At 38.0% G+C, this 21935-nt stretch overlaps 1 pseudogene; it reads right to left on the reverse strand.

The window, feature by feature from the left end:
* Positions 1-16736: 16736 nt before the first annotated feature.
* LOC122580717 lies at positions 16737-16835 on the reverse strand (annotated as a pseudogene).
* Between the last annotated feature and the right edge of the window lie 5100 nt (positions 16836-21935).

The raw sequence follows: 21935 nt of genomic DNA on the forward strand, positions 1-21935 counted from the left end.
ATTTTCTTGAAAGTCAAATCTGTTTGTTATCAGGAATCAAATAATTATGGCTTTATTGGATGGGTTGATCTACCAATGTGTAGGAGATTCATTTACATTATACCTGAATTGAAAAGAGCTAAGAACACTGTGGAGGCAAATGGGAAGAAAAAAAATGGTCAATGATGTTACCATTGGTTCACAACATAGTGGTACGAGAGTCTTTCAATGATGGCTTTGGATCCTAAAGACCTGGGTTCGAATCCAGAGGGAGCAGGGTTTTCCTCCAATTAATTTAATTGGGGGTTTCTCCCCCGATGTGGTGTATTGGAGGTATCAGAGTGGGTAGAATTCTGGCCTGGAAAACTTCTAGCTAAGGGCAACCCAACGATCGTTAAAAAAAAATGTGTAGGTTGAAGAAGCGTTTGGTTCTTAGTTGGGTTTGTTTCATATGTTTTTGGTTGTATAATTCTTAGTTTGGTTGTTTTATGTAGCTGGTTCTGGTTTTAGTTTTGGTTCACTGTTTTTGAAGATGAATGTTGTTTAAAATGTAGTATATAATTGGTGTTCCATGGTATGATCTCATTTGGTTAGCTCAGATAACACCAAAGTATGCTTTTCATTTATGGCTAGTGTGCAACAAAAAACTGAAGAAGCAAGATGTTTTAGGTAATTGGGACATTCATGCTTCATCTACTGTGGCTAGAACATGTGCATTCTATCAATTGCAACCTGATTCTCATGATCACCTATTTTTTGAGTGCAACTACTCGAGGGAAGTTTGGAATGATGTGTGTTCTAAAGCTAATATTGATTTTATTTCGTGTGATTGGGATGCTATCTTGCAATCTTATTTTGCATATGGAAGGAGTCGTGTAGTTACATGTATTGTGTTAGGTCCAGTTTGGCTGAAAACTGGAGCTATTCAGTTGCATCTGTAGAGCATGAAGAATTGTTTGAAATATTTGAAGTCCAGTTGCAATGTACAGTTCGTGCAACTAATGACTTCCTCCAGTTGAGATCTGACGACCAATATCTGAAGACATTCCAGTTGAAGTCGAAGACAACAAGTGGAAGAAAGAGAATGGCAATAGCAGCGAAGCCCAGTTGACATTTTATGAGATTAATCAACTGGAGATCCTCCAGTGTAAATGCTCTTACAAAGCTTTACACTGATTACGAGGAGGACCTTTTACACTACATCCTTTTACCCGGATAATAATCTTGTCTGTGGATAAAAGTGCAAAGATGTAGAGTGGTTGAATAAAGTAACCTTTTGTCTTACTTTATTTAGCACACACACAAAGAATTATTTACTAATACTTTTGTGTGTTGTCAACCATATATGTACGTCGAAGTTGAGATCCTAATGCTCAACCTTCGACTATAAACGGAGGTCCTTGCAAAAGCATTTTCACAACTTTGCAAACACATATATTCTGCAATATCGTTAGTGAACTTGTGCAATATTCTCTCAATCACTAAAAGGAACATTTCACAACTTTAAGTGTTTCGATTGACAAAGAGAATTTCCAAGTTTAGATCAATTGTATTTCATTGGTTGTTAGGATATTTACATACTTGTAATATCTTGGTTACACATCAACCTTGTATTTTGTTTATAATCAATAAATAAAATGCAAGTGAAAAATACATATTGTCTCACCTTTACTTTACAAGTTATTTACTTATTGCATTGTATTTACTTATTTACACTTGTCACCTTAATAAGTAAACCTTCCAGATTAACCTGGTATACTGTTCACTGTAACTGGTCTCGTCCAGATTCAGTGAACGTATTGCAAAGAAACTTCACTATCGACATAGAGGTGTCTCCAGTAGAGTACCATCTATTGAGTTGGGACTTACAAGTGGTATCAGAGCAGAAAGGTTGAATTTATAATTCTATAACCTAGATCTGCTTCGATGGCTGCTACTGGAAGTGGAGATGGTTCTGGTCCTAATTTCGAAACTGGTCAAACCCCTCCTATTAATCCGAATAATGAAAATGTTAACAATAATCCTCCTCAACCTACTCCCAACCACGTCCATGTGCATTATTCCAATACTCCTGTTCCCAAATTCGATGGTAACAGTGAGACTTTTGGCACATAGAAGGCCAAAATGCTTTTGCATTTTGGTGGGATTGACAGGTATATGTTGAAAATCCTTAAGGATGGACCATATATAGCTATGTCCAGTGGTATTAGTCCTCTTCTTGACCCATCTGGTAGGAGAGGTACTAGGGAAAAGTGTGAAGTTCCTCACTCGATGGTTTAACCCACAAGTATAGAATAACAAGTCAAGTAATCACTATATAGGACTAGTATGAAATGACAAGTAAGCCCTAGATTGGACTAGTATTACGATAAATATAAATGCAAGAATACATATAACGTAATACGTAGTTAAGCAATATAAAGATAAGCAAGTAAGTAAATGGTGAGACACAATGTAATTTTCAAGTGTATTTTATTTATTGATGTTAAATAAAATACAAGGTTGTTGCGGAACAAGATATTACAATGTAAGTATCTAAACAACCTATGAATTATAAGTGATCCAATCTTTGCTAAATAAACTCTTTGATCGAAATACTTAAAGTTGTGAAGTATGACTGTTTAGATCAAGAGTATTTGAGCAACGGCACGAAATTGCAAAAGTATGTAATTTGGACGAGGAAGTGACTTGGTATTTATAGGCAAAAAGAATAAATATAATATTCTTTTTGCCATACAAATATGGTTACATGCATTTAAGGAAATTACTTTAATTCCTTAAAAGCATTGATTAAAGTACAAGAATAAAGTCACATGATAGTGACTTGTCTTCTAATTAACCAACCACCTTTACATGCGTGTAAGGCTTTTAACAAAACACAAATGGATTGTCCGGTTAAAGGCATGTAAAGGCATAAAGTCAATTCCTCGTAATCAGTGTTCAGACTTGTAAGGTCTAGAACACTGACAAGGACTCCAGTCAGGAGATCTGGTAAGTCTTCCAGTGAGCTCCGCTATTTGTCAGACTTCTTTCTTCAGACTTCAGTCTTCGACTTCAGTGAGAATGTTCTTCAGTGGAAAGATCTTGACTGGAGTGAAGTCCAGTGAGCGAATCTGGTGGAATCCAGATTTCTATACAAGTAAGTTGTTCAATGGTCTTCACATAATTTATGGACAAATCTTCAGAGGGCTCTAGTAATCATGTATGGAGCGAGTCCAGTAAATCTGAACCTAACAAATTCACCCTATTTGTTTAGAAATTATGCAAGGATTTTCAAGCATTTATCTATACAAGTTTGTGCTTGAAAAATCCTTGAAAAATTTGACTAAGTCTAATTTGAATTTCTGGAGAGCCACTTTATAGATCATTAGTGTTCCTAGTTTGTACATATTAATTTCTAGACTTAATCTGGATAAGTACTTGTGAAAAATAGGAATTGCAACTTATATTTACAGACATCAACTGGAGGAAAGTTATAATTTTATCAACATAAAATAAATACAAGTACAATATCAGAGTCATGCCTTTTCCTTTTCAGCATGCCCAGATGGCTCTTCAGTGGCCTTCCTCTTTACACCTGGAGATAAAGACGTAGTAAGAGAAGTCCTTAAGCCCAACTCCATCTCCATCAATTCCTTCCTCATCCATTCCTTGCCAATCCTCTTCATAAAGTATTTAACATCCTGGGAGACATCTTTACCCCTGAATGAAAGCCCAATCTCTCTTAACTCTAACCATCCAAAAGCCCTGATTGAGGTGTCCTTCCTTTCATCAGTAAAGTTCCCTTCTCTGAAGAGTTTGACATGGAACTTAGAGAAGTTATCATGATTTTCTGCCAGATGGATCTCAGCACCCATTATTGGTCGGACATCAGCTCTAAATTGTGACAAATGTTCATACTTTTCCTTTATCTGAGCCCTTTTCACCATTTCATCCACTTCCCTTGACACTTTTCTCTGTTCAGCCATTTGTTGAAATTTTTCTTTATTGATTCTTTCAGTTGTGTTCAAGGGAATGAAGGTACTGAGATCTGCATCTTTGGCAGCTTTGGACTTCTTGACCGGTGCCTTGGGCAAACCCTTAACTTTCTTCCTATATTCATGCTCCAGAGCTGTTGCATTACTCCTTACCTGTTGCTGGAGATTTTTCAGTTCCTCTCTTCTCTGAGCAATAAGATCCAATATGCTTACCCCATAAATTTCAGAATCATAAACTTGTTCATCCTGAGCATACATGGATCGAATATAGACATCATCCAAGGCATCCAGACATTTCTTCAGCCTGGGATCATCCTTCATCTTCTTGTATATTTCAATTTGTACGCCCAACCTACCAGCGTTGTAAGAATCCAGAGTCCCATGCCTGGCCATATCCAACTGGTGAGCAATCAAGTCATCTTTTAATTTTTTCTTGAAGATTTCGATTAAGATGCACTCTTGCTCCAGTCTCTTTGCTTTGGCCTCATTAGCAGATACATACTCATCTGCCTCATCTGTTGGTTTCCCAGATACCACTTTCTTGCTTTTGAGACTTTTCATTGTTGTAGTGATATCTGGGAACTCTTAAAAAACTGGCTCACTGGCATCAGTACCAGCAGCCTCTTCCTCAACATGTCCACTGGCTTCAGTACCAGTGACATCTTCACCAATCACCTTCTTCCAAACCTCTATCATTTTCCTGAGATCAACCTTCTCAGTTCCAGAACCAGAACCTTCCCCCTTGGAAGCATCTCCAGACTGAAGATGATTCCACACCTGGTCCAGTGTATGTCTGTCAAAGGAGTCAAATGTACGACCAGACACTGGAGCTATGTTGTTTACAGTTTTCCTCAACTGCATCACTTCCTTTTTGATTATCTCAAGATCCTGAGGAAAGTGGCGAGGCAACTGGGCGTCAATCATCTTCATAACTTCAGGCAACAAGCCATCTCTGAGATTTCTAAGGAGAGTTTCAGACACCTCCTCAATGATTTCTTTTAACATGTTTCCCCTGAACTTCCTAACAACTTCATCACTGAGGGTGCTGACCACTGAGTTTTTCTCCAGAGTTGGCCTGCTTTCCAGAGAGCTTATTCTGGTGGTTAGATTCTGAACATCACCAGCCAGACTTGCCAGAGGTTGAGCAACTTCAGTTTGAATGGCAGTCTGGATACTTCTTACCACATCCTCGTTGATACCCTGGACAACAACTTGTATTGATTCAGAATTTCTATTTGTAGCCATGACAAATTCATCCAGCTTCTCGAAGACAATCTTCTCATTACCAGCAAAAACATTCATTTCTGACTTAAGATTATTGGAAATGATAGATTTAAAGTCAGAAATAACTTGAGAAGACGCCTGAAGTGATCTCTCCAGGTCCGCCACCTTATCAAAAAGGCCTTGGACCTCGGTTGAAAAAGAAAAGGAGACACCACTGGAAGGATTGGTAGATCTGGTGATAGTTGATACTGGCAACACCCTTGTGATACCTTCAGTTGGATGGGTGACTGACAGTGGTTTAGAATTTGAAATTTCTGGAACAGAGGGTGATTCAAGTGTTGTTGTTGTTTGTTCTGGAAGGGGTGTTGGTGTATTTACTGGGGGTGGAGGAGGCATATCAGATAGAATTGACTGGGAGACAGAGTGGATGGTGCGATCGATTACTTCTTCTCCCAGAAAACTCATGTTTACATCAAAGTCATTGTCCTCAGACAGTGGAGAATCAACCATATCCCAATCTGGGCCGGTTCCACCTGCCTGGTCCTCTACTTGTACATTCTCCACCCCAACATTTAGATCAATCTGAGCCACCTGCTCCAGATTCTCTTCTCCAGTCTGCCTAACTTGTTCCCCTTCAACTTCTTCAACAATCAAGGACCCATCAGCAGCCATGATGTCCCCACTTTCAGCAGTTGCCACTTGAATGACAAGAGGTGATCCAGATCCTCTTTCTTGTTCACCACTTCCTTCTACTTGGACTGGGGGAGTGGTTACTGGGGCAGTCTCCTGACCCATTTCTCCAGAATCTTGATGAGTAGATTCTGGAATGGCTGACACCAGAACTCCGTCTCTCCTCAGACGAAGAGTTTTATTTCTTGGCCTGGTGGGGTTAGGTGGAATTTCAACAATATTCACCCCAGGCTGCTGAAGATCTGGGGCAATCTGGGAAATAGGTTGTACCCTTTCAGCATTAACTTCATCAGTAATTTCCTCAACATTATGAGGCTCACCAGCAACCTCCTCATCCGATGATGATGCAATTGCATCTTCTTGAATCCTGAACTGATAGAGCATCACCGATGGGATGTCGACCTCAGTAGGAGATGAGGTCAACTGGTTAAGGTCCCTCAGGTATTCACACATTGAAAAATGAGTTGTATTTACATTGTACTCATTCTTCAGGGCCCTTCTGAAAATGATGGACAGAAAGTGAATATATGGAATGAAGGCCTTCCTGCTCTTGACCCTCAGTCTGTCCACCAGATCATTGAAAAATATCTGGGCAAAGTCCACCCTGTATCCATGCCATAGGCAGTAAGCAATCTGAAGCTGTGTCTGGTTAATCTGATCCAGACCTCCAGAACTGCCACCCAAACACTCAACCAGATGAGTGAAGAAATACCTCCAAGAGTCTGTCAGCCTGCTCATATATACAGTGCCCTTCCTGAGCAGCTGACCATTCTCGTCCACTATCTCTGTGTGTCCCATCATCCTGCACACCTCTCTGGTATTGATTCCAGATGTAATCTCTATGGGCATCTCATTCTCATCAAAATAATTCATCCTCAGAGCATCCCTGAGGGAATCAACAGTAATGGTGAAATGTTTGGTGCCTTGCTTTAGGGTGTAGTGGATGGATTCATCACTCTCCATGTACACAACAGTATACCAGAATTCACATAGGTATTCATGGTACATTTTGCCCGGATTAAGAGTTAGGGCACCATAGAGTGGGCTACTTAAGAAGAAGGTGTTCAACCTTCCAATGATAGAGGTGGCGGTGTGATTTGTTGAGAGTTTTGCCATCCAGTTATTCATGTTTATGCGGATGGCATCAGCAGAAAGAGATATATGTGATGCCTTCTTGACATTATCGATAGGATTATAGTTTGCAGCAAGGAGATTTTTAGGAGATGGTTTGGGAGCCATTATAGATATTATGAAAATGAAAGTGAAAGCTGAAATTTAATAAGAGAGATGATGATTATTGGAGAGTAAATGAAAAAAGAAATAAATGAAGGAATTTGAAGATTTGGGAGTAAATGAATTTTTCGAGATGAATCTGAAAGTAAAGGTAAATGCGAGTATTTATAGAGGAAAGAGAAAATGGAATTCAAAACGGTAAGTTTGAAAAAGTTCAAAACAGTTTTGATCGGTTTTGACATCCGCATTTAATGTTTCCCATCACACATAAATGTATGACGGTTGACAGCCCACAAAAATACCCACTAACACTTTTTGTCTTCCCAAGGTAACAAATACCATCATTTAAATTGAAAGTGTCATGCTACGTAAGCTGAACAGTAACTGTCTAGATGAAATTTTTGTAAGGTTGGCATGCACTATCCTTAAAATATTAAAAAGAAATGATTTGACACATACAGACTCATTTTAATGCATCTGGAGGTTGACTGGACACTCCAGTTTCACTGGTGGATAAGTTCAGTAGAACATGCATTAATGGTACACTGGAGGGACACTCCAGTAAGTACCCAGATTGACCATTCTGGTAATCCTCAAACACGCACATCAACTAATATAAACAAATGAGAGGGACACATTTACAAAGAACCAAAAGTTACTTTAAACATGCACATCAACTTATCCAGTATTAATGAGAGGGAAACATTTACAAGGTACTAGAAACATTTTTCAGAAAAATTTGTCTAGTGAGAAAATAAATTAATAAATTCCCTTTGAAACTTAGATATATATAAAAAAATATGGTCTGAGTCTTTCCCCTAGAATGGTGATCCATAAATCTATCAGTGCAAAGATAGTATCACAAAGGCATTCGATAGCTTTACTGGTATAGATTTATAAATCTGGAATCAAAGAACCCTGCCAGTGTCACAAAGGCGTTCATAACAAGGTTCCAGATTAAGGGTTCAACATTCCTAACTCACTGACAAGATTTTGAAAAGTTTTCTCATCCAAAGGTTTTGTAAAAATGTCAGTAAGTTGTTTATCAGTGGGAATAAAGTGGATTTCAACATCATTCTTCAATACATGATCGCGAATAAAATGATACCTGACATCAATGTGTTTCGTCTTGGAATGCATGACTGGATTGTTTGAGATAGCAATGGCACTAGTATTGTCACAAAAGATAGGAGTCTTTGAATACTTAATACCATAATCAAGCAACTGGTGCTTCATCCAGAGTATCTGAGCACAACAACTGGCTGCAGACACATATTCTGCTTCAGCAGTGGATAAAGAAACTGAAGTTTGCTTCTTACTGGTCCAGCTCACCAGTTTGCCACCAAGGAAATGACATCCACCAGTAGTAGATTTCCTGTCTATCTTACAACCTGCATGATCTGAATCTGAATAACCCATTAGATCTAAGCCTGAGCCTTTGGGATACCAAAGACCCAAACTGGGAGTACCCTTAAGGTACTTCAGAATGCGCTTTACAGCCGCCAGATGAGATTCTTTTGGGTTAGACTGATATCTGGCACAAAGACATGTTGCAAACATTATATCTGGTCTACTGGCAGTTAAATACATTAGTGAACCAATCATGCCTCTATAGATAGTGGTGTTCACTGGCTTACCATCAGGGTCTGAATCTATTGTTAAAGGTGCAGAAATAGGAGTTGATTTTGAGGGTGAAGAGTTCATCTTGAATTTTTTTAACATATCTCTAACATATTTTTCTTGATTAATAAAAATACCATCACTGGTTTGTTTAATCTGGAGTCCAAGAAAAAATGTTAATTCACCCATTAAACTCATTTTAAATTTTGAGGACATTATTTTTGAAAATTTCTTGCACAAAGATTCATCAGTAGAACCAAAAACAATATCATCAACATAAACTTGTACCAACAGAAGATTACCTCTTTCACGAAGAATAAATAAGGTATTGTCAATTGCACCTCTTTTGAAACCATTTTCTAATAAATGTTTGGTCAGAGTATCATACCAGGCTCGTGGGGCTTGTCTGAGGCCATATAGTGCCTTGTCCAGACGATATACCCAATGTGGATGCTTTTCATCAATGAATCCTGGAGGTTGCTTGACAAAAACTTCTTCTTCTAATTCTCCATTCAAAAATGCACTTTTTACGTCCATCTGGTGGACCTTGAATTTAAGATGAGCAGCAAAGGCTAAAAACATTCTGATGGCTTCTAACCTTGCTACTGGTGCAAATGATTCTTCAAAGTCAAGGTCTGCCTGGACGTACCCTTGTGCCACCAATCTGGCCTTATTTCTGACCACATGACCATCTTCGTCAACTTTATTCCTGAAGACCCATCTGGTTCCAATTGGTTCTTTCTTGCCAACTGGAGGGGGAACCAGATTCGAAACTTTATTTCGTTCGAACTGGTGAAGCTCTTCTTGCATAGCTATCACCCAGCTTGGGTCATTCATTGCCTCGTCAATCTTCTTCGGTTCCATTAGTGACAAGAAGCTGACATATAAACATTGTTCACTGGAGGCACTTCTGGTCTGAACCCCTCTACTGGAGTTACCGATAATCTGGTTAATTGGGTGAGCTTTTGTCCACTTAGAGTATTGACCAGGATTGTTTCTTACAACAATATCAGTGCAAGAATTCAATTGATTCTCTGGAGTAGGATCTTGCCAGACAACTTCAGCATCTTCATCAGAATCTGTAAGATCATGATTTGCATCATGAAATTCTTCATTTAAAGGCATTTCTTGGATTACTGGCTCAAGATCAATTGAATCTGATACTGGAGGAGTAGTACGAACATCTGATCCAATAACAAGTTCAGAGGGTAGTTTGAAACTTATTGAAGGATAGAATGAAGTATTACTGGAAGGTTTTTCAAATTGCACTGGTTCCAAGTTAGGATGACTGGAAGCATCCTCAGATGAATCTTTGTTGAAGATGATAGGATCAGATTTACCAAAGATAATTGGACTTTCTGAGGGAAAATTAAGGGTTGGCCTTTTATTAATTGCTTCATTTGACTCATCAAATGTAACATGTATTGACTCCTGGACCTTTTCCAGTCTTTTGTTGTAAACTCTGAAGGCTTTGCGAATGGCTGAATATCCTAAGAAATATCCCTCGTCAACTTTGGCATCAAATTTGCCTAACTGACTGGAGTCGTTCAGGATGTATACTGGACATCCAAAAACATGAAAATAACCAATATTTGGTTTTCTATTTCTCAATATTTCATAGGATGTCTTCTTGTGTCTCTTCACGTATACTGAGTGATTTTGAGTATGACAAGCGGTTGCAATTGCTTCAGCCCAGTACATTTTAGGAAGACCAGATTCAACAAGCATACTCTTGGCAGCTTCTATCAGCGTTCTGTTCTTTCTTTCTACAACTCCATTTTGTTCTGGTGTATGTGCTGATGAGAAATTCTGGGAGATGCCAGTGTAGAATTTTTCTAGAGTTGCATTCTGGAATTCTGTTCCATTATCACTTCTTAACTGACACACTTTTCGCTTGTATTTGAGTTCAATTTGCTTGATAAGAGCGATGATTTCAGCAGCAATTTCATTCTTTGATCTAAGAAATATTACCCAACAATATCTGGAGTATTCATTAACAACTACCAGGGTATATTTCTTACCAGCACGAGTCTGAACATTCACTGGACCAAAGAGGTCCATATGAAGCATGTGAAGAGGTTCAGATATGCTAAAATTCTGTTTTGTTTTGAAACTGGTGCGTTTCTGCTTCCCCATCTCACATCCTGGACATGGCCTTTCCTTTTTGAAGGAGACAGAAGGTATCCCATATGCAAGTTATTTTTTGGACAACTTGTTGATATTTTTGAAATTTAAATGGGACAACCTTTTATGCCATAGCCAGTTTGTGTCTTCATCAGCCTTGGTATAGAAACACTGCTCTGAAGGAGAGCTTTCCATATCCATTATGTACACATTCCCTTTTCTGAGAGCAATCAATACTACCTTCCAACCCTTATTAAATACGATGCCTTGAGAGATGTTGAATAACACCTGGTAGCCATCATCACACAACTGGCTCACACTTATGAGGTTATACTTCAACCCATTTACATAAGCCACTCGTCTGAATTTGACTTGACCATTGTTCAGAACACCATATCCCTTAGTCTTTCCAGAACCATCATTTCCAAAAGTAATGGAGGGTCCGTCTGAGACTTCGAACTCCTCCAGCAGGGTCTTACATCCGGTCATTGTCCTGCCAGCAGCGCTGTCAAGATACCAAATATATTTCTTTCGATCGCCCTACACATCCACCAGATTATTAGTTTAAAGGTTTAAGAACCCATCGACTGATGGGTTCTCTGGATCCACAAGGATGGATCCCAGCATGTATCTGGTTGATTTCACTTTCAAAAATAGTGGGTTTCTCAGTAAACACCACTGGGGCTGACAGTTTTGAAACCTTTTTCTTTTGCTTATCAATAGGTGTGCTCGATTTTTCTTTCTTTGAAAAAGGTTTTGTATTTTGTTTAGGGCAAGATGAAGTACCCTCAAAATTGTTAATTCTTGCATTACAACTTTGAACTTGTCGAGCCAGTAGTTGAAACTGACTCTCTAACCTTAACAAAATATTTTCTTCAAATGACACCATAACCTTTCCAGTTGACTGTACTTTTGGCTTAGGTGGAGGAACAACATTCTTCTTTTTCTGAACCTGGGGTTCTTTAGAAGATGATTGAGGCAAAGGTTTATTCTGCTTAACCTTCTTGAATGGAGCATTCATCTGTGGAGCTCCAGTCTTAACCTCAGACAATTGAACAGGAGGAATAATACAAGTTTTGGGTGTTGTTGGTTCATCATATATAGTGTTGGGTTTTAACACTTCAGGCAGTCGGTCAACAACAGGTATTAATGCAGCAGCATTAACATCACCCCCTAGATATGCACGTTTTTGGGAGGGGTACTGGTTATGTGCAACATCATATGGTTTCTTGGTCTCAAGCCATGACTGGATAACAAGTTTTTCTTTTGATAAAAGATTTTCCAGTTCTTCCTTTTCTTGGACCAGTTGTTCAGTAACCAAAACTTGTTCTTTGAAAGCTAGTTCAATATCTTGCAATTCTTTTAACTTAGATTGTAGGTTTGTCATTTCAGAAAAATCTGTTTCAAAATTATTTGACATTTCTGAACGAACAGTTTCCACAAACATTAAATCAGAGTTTAAAGCTTCAGCAATGTCCAAATTTAACTCAGGATCAGTTTCTTTGTCATAATCTATTACCTTTTTAATGACAATGTCTACCCATCTTCCAGATGTGACATCTTCTTTCACCAGATGCTCTTCATCAGCTAGAGCCATGTAACAACAATCTCTTTCCTCTTCATCATCGACTGATGAGTCATCAGAGGGAACCCATTCTTCTTTTGCCACCATGCATTTATTATTATCTTTTTCTGCAGACATGAGAGCAATTTGAGCCTTAAGCTTTTTGTATTTTAATCTATAGCTATCATCAGGCTTGTTATAAGAAGGTGATGGACCAGATTGTGAGACAAACTGATTGGACTTGCACTCTTTCATGAAATGACCTTTTCTGCCACACTTAAAGCATGTCAAATTGGTTTTATCAGTGGAAGAATAGGGTGCATTGTGTCCAGTGGGTCTGTTAGCTCTGGCTTTGAAACGGTTAAATGTTTTAGCCATCATAGTCATTAGATCATCATTGTCAGTTTCATGATAATCTGGAGAGATATTATTCATGACTCCATAATCCATTAATTCAGACATCATCTTCTTCATAGATCATACATTCTCGGAAGACATTAATGCTGCATATGGTGGTTCGGTATGACTAACCACTGGGAAACTACTGGAAGCATGATTAATAGCATCTTTTTCTGCCTCAATTCTCTGGGCTTGATTCTCTTTAGTGAATCTGAAGGCTCTATACAAAGATGACAAAGTATGGGAATGCAAGGTTTTACCTTGTCTCAAGACCACAATCATGTGAGACCATTTTGAAGGAAGAATATCACAAAATTTTTCTAGAAGTATGTCCTTGTCCTTCTCTGCCCCAAGCCCTCTTAACTGGTTTATGATAGACATAAATCTGGTGTAGGTACCAGTTAATGATTCATTGGGTAGGGCAAAAAATGACTCGTACTTCTTATTTAAAGCCACTTTCCTGGTAACAATAGTATCATCACCACCTTCATACTGGTTCACTAGTTCATCCCACATGCTTTTGGCACTGGGATAAAGCACTAGTGTAGGAATTAGAGCTTCAGGAACGGCCCCGAGGATGTTAGGTCCAGATTTACTGGACTCACTCCAGACGTAACTACTGGAGCCCTCTGAAGATTTGTCCAGAAATTATGTGAAGACCAGTGAACCATTTACTTGTACAGAAATCTGGATTCCACCAGATTGGTTTACTGGACTTCACTCCAGTCAAGATCTTTCCACTGAAGAACATTCTCACTGAAGTCTGAAGAAAGAAGTCTGACAAATAGCGGAGCTCACTGGAAGACTTACCAGATCTCCTGACTGGAGTCCTTGTCAGTGTTCTAGACCTTACAAGTCTGAACATTGATTACGAGGAATTGACTTTATGCCTTTACATGCCTTTAACCGGACAATCCATTTGTCTTTTGTTAAAAGCCTTACACGCATGTAAAGGTGGTTGGTTAATTAGAAGACAAGTCACTGTCATGTGACTTTATTCTTGTACTTTAATCAATGCTTTTAAGGAATTAATGTAATTTCCTTAAATGCATGTAACATATTTGTACGGCAAAAAGAATATTATATTTTTCTTTTTGCCTATAAATACCAAGTCACTTCCTCGTCCAAAATATACTTTTGCAATTTGGTGCCTTTGCTCAAATACTCTCGATCTAAATAGTTATACTTCACAACTTTAAGTATTTCGATCAAAGAGTTTATTTAGCAAAGATTAGATCACTTGTAATTCATAGGTTGTTTAGATACTTACTTTGTAATATCTTGTTCCGCAATAACCTTGTATTTTATTTAACATCAATAAATAAAATACACTTGAAAATTACATTGTGTCTCACCATTTACTTATTTGCTTATCTTTATATTGCTTAAGTACGTATTACGTTATATATATTCTTGCATTTATATTAATCGTAATACTAGTCCAATCTAGTGCTTACTTGACCTTTAATACTAGTTATCTCTAGTGATTACTTGATTTGTTATTCTACACTTGTGGGTTAAACCATCGAGTGAGGGACTTTACAGAGGATCATGACTTTTAAAGTAGTGTCAATATTGACAAGTCTCATTTCCTCTTCAGACCAATGTTTCTCTCTCTTTTCCCTCCCAGATCTTGATCCAGTTGGATCAAGAAGTGGATTGAGAGGACTTCTAGGAATATAGGGTCCTTCATTTAAAATTTTAAGCATATTCCTCTCAATACCAGTAACATGTAATAACATCCTAGCCTTCCACGTGCCAAATTCATCACCATTCCCCCTGAATTTGGGAACAGTAGTATTCGAGTAGTGCACATGCACGTGTGGAGAAGCAAGAATATGAGGTGGTGGTGGTGGATTATTGTTAGCATGGTCATTGGTTTGTTCAAATTCATTTATGGGTGGAGGTCTAGCATTTAAAGGATTATTGTTAGCATGGCCATTGGTTTGTTCAAATTGCAAAAGTATATATTTGGACGAAGAAGTGACTTGGTATTTATAGGCAAAAAGAATAAATATAATATTCTTTTTGCCGTACAAATATGGTTACATGCATTTAAGGAAATTACATTAATTCCTTAAAAGCATTGATTAAAGTACAAGAATAAAGTCACATGACAGTGACTTGTCTTCTAATTAACCAACCACCTTTACATGCGTGTAAGGCTTTTAACAAAAGACAAATGGATTGTCCGGTTAAAGGTATGTAAAGGCATAAAGTCAATTCCTTGTAATCAGTGTTCAGACTTGTAAGGTCTAGAACACTGACAAGGACTCCAGTAAGGAGATCTGGTAAGTCTTCCAGTGAGCTCCGCTATTTGTCAGACTTCTTTCTTCAGACTTCAGTGAGAATGTTCTTCAGTGGAAAGATCTTGACTGGAGTGAAGTCCAGTGAACAAATTTGGTGGAATCCAGATTCCAGTATAAGTAAGTTGTTCACTGGTATTCACATAATTTCTGGATAAATCTTCAGAGGGCTCCAGTAGTCACGTCTGGAGCGAGTCTAGTAAATCTGGACCTAACAATAACGAATCATGTCTATGTGATTTCCAACGAACATAAGTTAGGTTATACTTTTGAAAACATAATTTGAAGCATGAGAATTATCCATTTTATTTAATTAAAGTATTTTGTTAAGTTTATGATCAATTGTAGTTTTAATCAAAATCAATCAATCAATCAATTTTATGATTATGTCTAGTAAAATTAACTTTGTAAAATTGTTTAACACTTTTCCTTGATTCCCTGTGGATACGATACTCGACTTACCCTAACTAATTAGGGGTGATTAGTTTTATTTTTGATCGGTCCAACGACATCGATCAAATTTTGGCGCCGCTGCCGGGTAATAGGTATGCAAAGTGTTAAAGTTTGTTTCTAAATTGTTAAAATCTTCAGAAAACACAAAAAGAATTAGTTTAGTTTTGTTAGTAGTTTGTTTATTTCCTTTTTATTATTGTAATTCAGATTTACGCTAGGTGTGTTATTTGTGTAGATTGCAGAGTGTTTATGCATACGAGGTATTCGAAGAAGAAATCACCTTTGTTGTTTGATCCGGAAATTGAGAAAACAACTAGGAGAAACCGAGTACTTCATCGTGCAAACACGAGTGATTTCGGAAATATACCACCAATTATTCAACCAACCGGAACCCAACAAGAACCTAACCTTAAACAAAATGTCCAACCCCAAAACCAACCTCAACAACAACATCCACCCCGATCCATGAGGAGTGGATTCACAACTCCTCACCGATTTGGAATACCAACCTATGATGGAGATGGATCACGGTATACGGAGGAGTCGGTGTATGAAAGAGTTGATAATTGGAATGATGGGAGGTTCGATAATCATGATGATGGATATGATTGGAATGATGGAGATGATTATGTGCAACCACAAAACATTCAATATCCTCAATATAACCAACCTCAGTATGTCAACCAAGGATCAAGAATTCCTCATGGTCCACCACCACCCCGCCAAAACCGTCGTGGAAATCACCCAATTTACCATCCACATAATCGTGCCATGCCAAACATGAACTATCAACCTTCGCCACAAGGCGTTGATAGTCATTTCCGACCTGCCATAGCCATTAATGCTTCGCCTATAGTACCACTGGTGTTGAGGGGTAGAGCTTTTGAAGTTAGACCTCAATGTTTGAGTATTTTACCGAGTTTCTATGGTAAAGCAACGGAGGAGCCTTATTTGCATTTGTTGGAGTTTGAGGCTATGTGTGGTACCATTGGAGGTCAAGGATTTTCTCCGGATGAAGTTAAAATAGTCTTATTTCAGTTCACTTTGAAAGATAAAGCAAAGCAATGGTTCTTAGCATTGCCATCGGGAAGCATCTTTACATGGGCTGAAATGCAACAACACATCTTGGATAAGTATTACACGGATGCAAAAGACTAGTGATGCAAGAACTTCAATAAGAACTTTTCAACAACAATCGGGTGAAACTTTTCATGAAGCTTTCAAGAGGTTTAATGAGTTATTGAGAACATGTCCACACCATGGGATTGCTAGATGGGAATTAATCACCGCTTTCTATTATGGTTTATTACCGGAAGAGAAAAGAGATGTGAACTCAATTAGTAATGGAACTTTCTTGACTAATCCCGAAGATGTTGATTGGGAAGTTTTGGAGAAAATGAGTGTGAATTCGAAAAGACAAGCTCAATCAAATAGGAGAGCAAGGCATCCAATAGCTTCTACTTTATCAACAAATGATCAAGCCACAAAAGATCGACTTGAAGCTTTGGAACGAAAATTTGCTAAGTTGGGGAAAGCTGAAAATCAGGGTGTTGCTCAAGTTTCTCAAGAATACCGGATTTGTGAAAGTTGTGATGAACTTGGACATACGGCTTTGCAATGTCCATTGATCCCAGAACAAGTTGAAGAAGTGAAACAAGTGTATGGAGAAAATAGACCATTTGACATGAACTCCAACACTTATCATCCGGGAATGAGAAACCATCCAAACCTTCGGTATGGAAATTCTTCAAATCAACTCAACTCGAACTTTCAAGGAAACAACCAAAATAGTGGAGCACCATTTCAACCATTCCATGGCAGACACTACAACCAAGGGAATTACCAAGGTGGCCAAAATCAGGGAGGATTCAATAGAGGCTACCTGACGAACTATCAACAAGGTAATAACCAAGGTGGGCCTTCGGGAAGTAATGATGTGTCAACTCGGGAAATCATGGAGTACTTGAAAGAGATGGATAGGAAGAATGAAATCCAGGACAAGACGGTTGAAAGTTTGCAAAAGCAAGTAGGTCAATTAGCGGAGGATGTGTCGGAATTGTGGAAGAATCCAGGAAAGCTACTAAGTGACACAAAGATCAATCCACAACATCAAAGTGGTGTTGGGTTATATAACTATTATCAAATCAAATCACAAAGCACGCAACGGAATATCAAATCTATGTAGTTAATTAATTAACCAAGATAGAAAACGTGTACCTTAAATTGGAGAGAATAAAGCAAGAAACCTTTATAAGAAGGTTTGAATTAAACCTCTCTACGATTGCACACACAACGTTGGAATGTATGTATGCTAGTACTTGATCACGAACCGAACAACCCTTTGTTACTATCTTCTTATTCGAACCAAACAAAACCCCGAAACCCTTTTGTTTTGTTGATGTCGATCGAACCAAGAGAGAAAGAGAGAAGAAGAGATTTTTAGGGTTTTAGAAAACCTAATGAATTGTGTGTAGAAAACAATTAGGTTAGGTCTCTATATATATTGTTTAGGAAACTTGATGACCAAGTTTAGGGTTTTGGAACCCTTTGGTCGACCGTCCCCCCTAGAACATTCTAGAGGGGTTTTCCTAATTGTTTCCTAATTCCAACTCTTCTTTGTTAAGTCCGTTAGTTAAGTACCGTTAACTAGTAACTCTTTTAATGGACCTTCGTTAGTTTTTCGTGATCAAATTAATCAATAAATTACATTTAATATATTAATTAATTATAGTTACATTCACGTTGAGGTGTGACCCCGTAGGCTTAAATACTTTCCGGACATACGTTCATTTTTACGTGATCATATTCTAACAGCTCCCACTTGAGCTCGTAATGAATGAAGGTAATAATATTGGTTAGCGTCTAGCAACACGCCAATGCTCCCGGAAAAATTAAGTATAGTTTCTTAAAGTATGTTTAAACGGTTAAGACATTTATTATCCCTTTGTTCAGATACCTTGTTAAATATGAATATGGATCAAGGTTATTTCATAATTTAACGATTATGTTTCTCATTCAATAACTAATTAATGATTACAAAATATAATCGAGAACCATCTGGATTTATTTGGGCACGGCCATGCAAACATCTTAATTAGTCAAATGAGGGCGCCAATGGTATCATGCTTCAACTTTAAATTGAAGGAACAAATCCTGTATCGACTACACGTGTCAGTCATCATACTTCATGACACTTTCTGAAAATAGCCCTTTATGTACCCCCTTATTTAGGTGAGTTAGAACTACATCTAGTAAGTGCGATTCATACACGCTGACCTACTTGTATCTCAAGTCAAAGGATCAATAAAAGTAACCATTTACGAATTTCACTTAATGACGTCGATCCATAAAGTGATAATTCGTTAGTGGGGTAGTCCGATATGCTTCAACTATGGATATCATGTGAGTTTGGAGAAACCATTCATTATATATTCTAAGAATATAACCAATCACTCAGATTTGTCTTAATTTAATTATATTCCCATATAATTAATCGACAATGGACAATTTAGAATATTTGATAAAAATTAAAATATTAAATAAAATATTCAAGGATTAAAACATGCAAATATATGACACAATTTAATATTGAATGAAATCAAACATATCAAGTACTTTATTTCATTATGGAAAATATAAATTGTTTAACATCCCTTATCCAAATACCGAACAACAGATTTACATGAAATAACTAGCTAATTTAAATCCTATTCTCTCGGCATGCCTTTCAAGCTTGGGCCTAGACAAAGCTTTTGTGAAAGGATCAGCTAAGTTAAAATCTGTGTGAACTTTGGGTAAATTGATCTCCCCTAGTTCGATCTGCTCACGAACATAGTGATATCGTCTAGCATATCTGGCACCTTTCTGAACTCCAGGTTCGTTGGCAATGATTAATGCACCAGTATTATCACAGTACAAATCAGTGGGTAAGTCATTTGAGGGGATCACGTTTAGCCTGCTATTGAACTTCCTTATCCAGACTGCTTCCATTGCGGCTTCTGAGGCGGCAATGTACTCAGACTCTGTTGCAAACATGGCTACCGTGGTTTGCTTCTTGCTTTTCCAGTCCACAGCTCCTCCGTTAAGAACGAAGATGAATCCTGATTAAAACTTCATGTCATCTTTATCAGTTTGAAATTTAGCATCACAGTATCCGGTCACTTTGAGCTCTAAGTTTGGATTTCCTCCATACACCAAAAATATATCTTTAGTAACTCGTAGGTACTTCGAATATTTTTAACAGCAATCTAATGACTTTCACCAGGATTCTGTTGATATCGGCTTACGATGTTTTGCGCGAATGCCACATCGGGTCTAGTGCATCTAACCGCATACATAATAGATCCTACAGCCGAAGCATAAGGAATTCTACTCATACGCTCCACCTCACTAGGCGTAGTAGCACCTTGTTTGACAGATAAACTAAGTCCTTCTTGCATAGGTATAGACCCACACTTAGAATTCTCTATCTTGAATCGCTTCAAGATCTTATCAATATAAGCACTTTGACTTAGTCCAATTAATCGCCTTGATCTATCTCGGTAGATCTTGATTCCAAGAATAAATGCTGCTTCACCTAAATCTTTCATGGCAAAACACTTTCCAAGATGGGATTTAACATCTTGCAACATTGGAATGTGTTTTCCTATGATTAATATGTCATCGACATATAAGACAAGGAAAGTAACATTGCTCCCACTAGCTTTGCGATATACACATGGCTTATCGGGATTTTGAACAAAACCAAACTTTTTGATTTCTTCATAAAACCGTTTATTCCAACTTCTTGATGCTTGCTTTAGTCCATAAATGGACCTTTGAAGCTTGCATACTTTGTTGGGATGTTTTGGATCAATAAAACCTTCTGGTTGATCCATATAGACTTCTTCATCCAAGTAACCATTTAAGAAGGTAGTCTTAACATCCATTTGCCATATCTCAAAATCATAGTATGCTGCTATGGCTAAGAGAATCCTAATATCTCTAATGTCCGCGACTGGAGAAAAGTTCTCATCATAATCAACACCGAAACGTTGAGTATAACCTTTCGCCACGAGATGAGCTTTATAGGTGTGTACATTTCCATCCATGTCCGTCTTCTTTTTGAAGATCCACTTACACCCAACAGTTTGAGCATTTTGTGGATGGATTTCATTTCCACCTTCGTAGCTTCAAGCCATTTGTCAGATTCCGGATCTGATAATGCAGCTTTGAAATTCGGAGGCTCATCGAGATCTCCAACCACGTCTTCTTCTACCATTAGACATAGTCTTTCGGTAGGACGTCTTGTCCTTTTAGACCTAAGAAGTGGAATCGCTTCATTATCATCGACTTGAGGTTTATCATTTTGAACATTTTCCCCCCCAAGTTGATGATTGCTGGGAGTTTCAGAAGGTGACACATCTTCCTCTTGAATCTCATCAAGTTCTACAACCCTCCCACTATTCTCTTGAACTAATTTCTTTTCAAAGAATTCAGCATATCGAGCAACACGAACAGTGTTTTTGGCGGGATCATAGAAGTTGTAATACATCGTTTCCTTAGGGTATCCGACAAAGATGCACTTAGTAGTTCTAGGTTCAAGTTTTTCAGGCATATCACTCTTCACAAGTGCCTCACATCCCCATACTCTTAAGTAAGACAAATTGGGGACATCACCATGCCATAATTCGTAAGGTGTCTTGGCAACCTTTTTGGTTGGAATCATATTGAGAATGCGTACAACAGTCTCTCGAGCATAATCCCAAAACGAAAATGGGAGAGTTGTACGGGTCATCATAGATCTTACCATGTCTAGCAAGGTTCGATTTCTCCTTTCAGATACTCCATTATGCTGAGGAGTATATGGAGGAGTAAGCTGTTGGATAATTCCACATGCTTTTAGATAATACTTAAACTCTTGGCTTAAGTATTCACCACCTCGATCCGAACGAAGAATCTGGATGGTTTTACCGAGTTGATTTTCTACTTCATTTTTAAACTCTTTGAATGTTTCAAAGACTTCATGTTTATGTTTAAGCAATTAAACATAACCATAACGACTGAAATCATCCGTAAAGGTTATGAAGTTACTAGCACCTTTCCTTGACACATGTCTAAATGGGCCACAAACATTGGTATGAATGAGTCCAAGAAGATCTTTAGCCCTTTCTGGCGAATGCTTAAAGGGTTTTTGTGTCATCTTGGCGGAAACACATGACTCGCATTTATCAAATGATTCATCATTTAATTTTAAGATCCCTTCACGTTGAAGTCTTTCAATGCGATTTTTGCCAATGTGTGCAAGACAACAATGCCAAAGATAAGTAGAGTCCAAGTCCGTCTTGGCTCTTTTGCTAACATTATACATTGAATTATTTGAAACAC

This window comes from Erigeron canadensis, chromosome 8 (assembly GCF_010389155.1).
Source record: "Erigeron canadensis isolate Cc75 chromosome 8, C_canadensis_v1, whole genome shotgun sequence".
Classification (NCBI taxonomy): Eukaryota; Viridiplantae; Streptophyta; class Magnoliopsida; order Asterales; family Asteraceae; genus Erigeron; species Erigeron canadensis.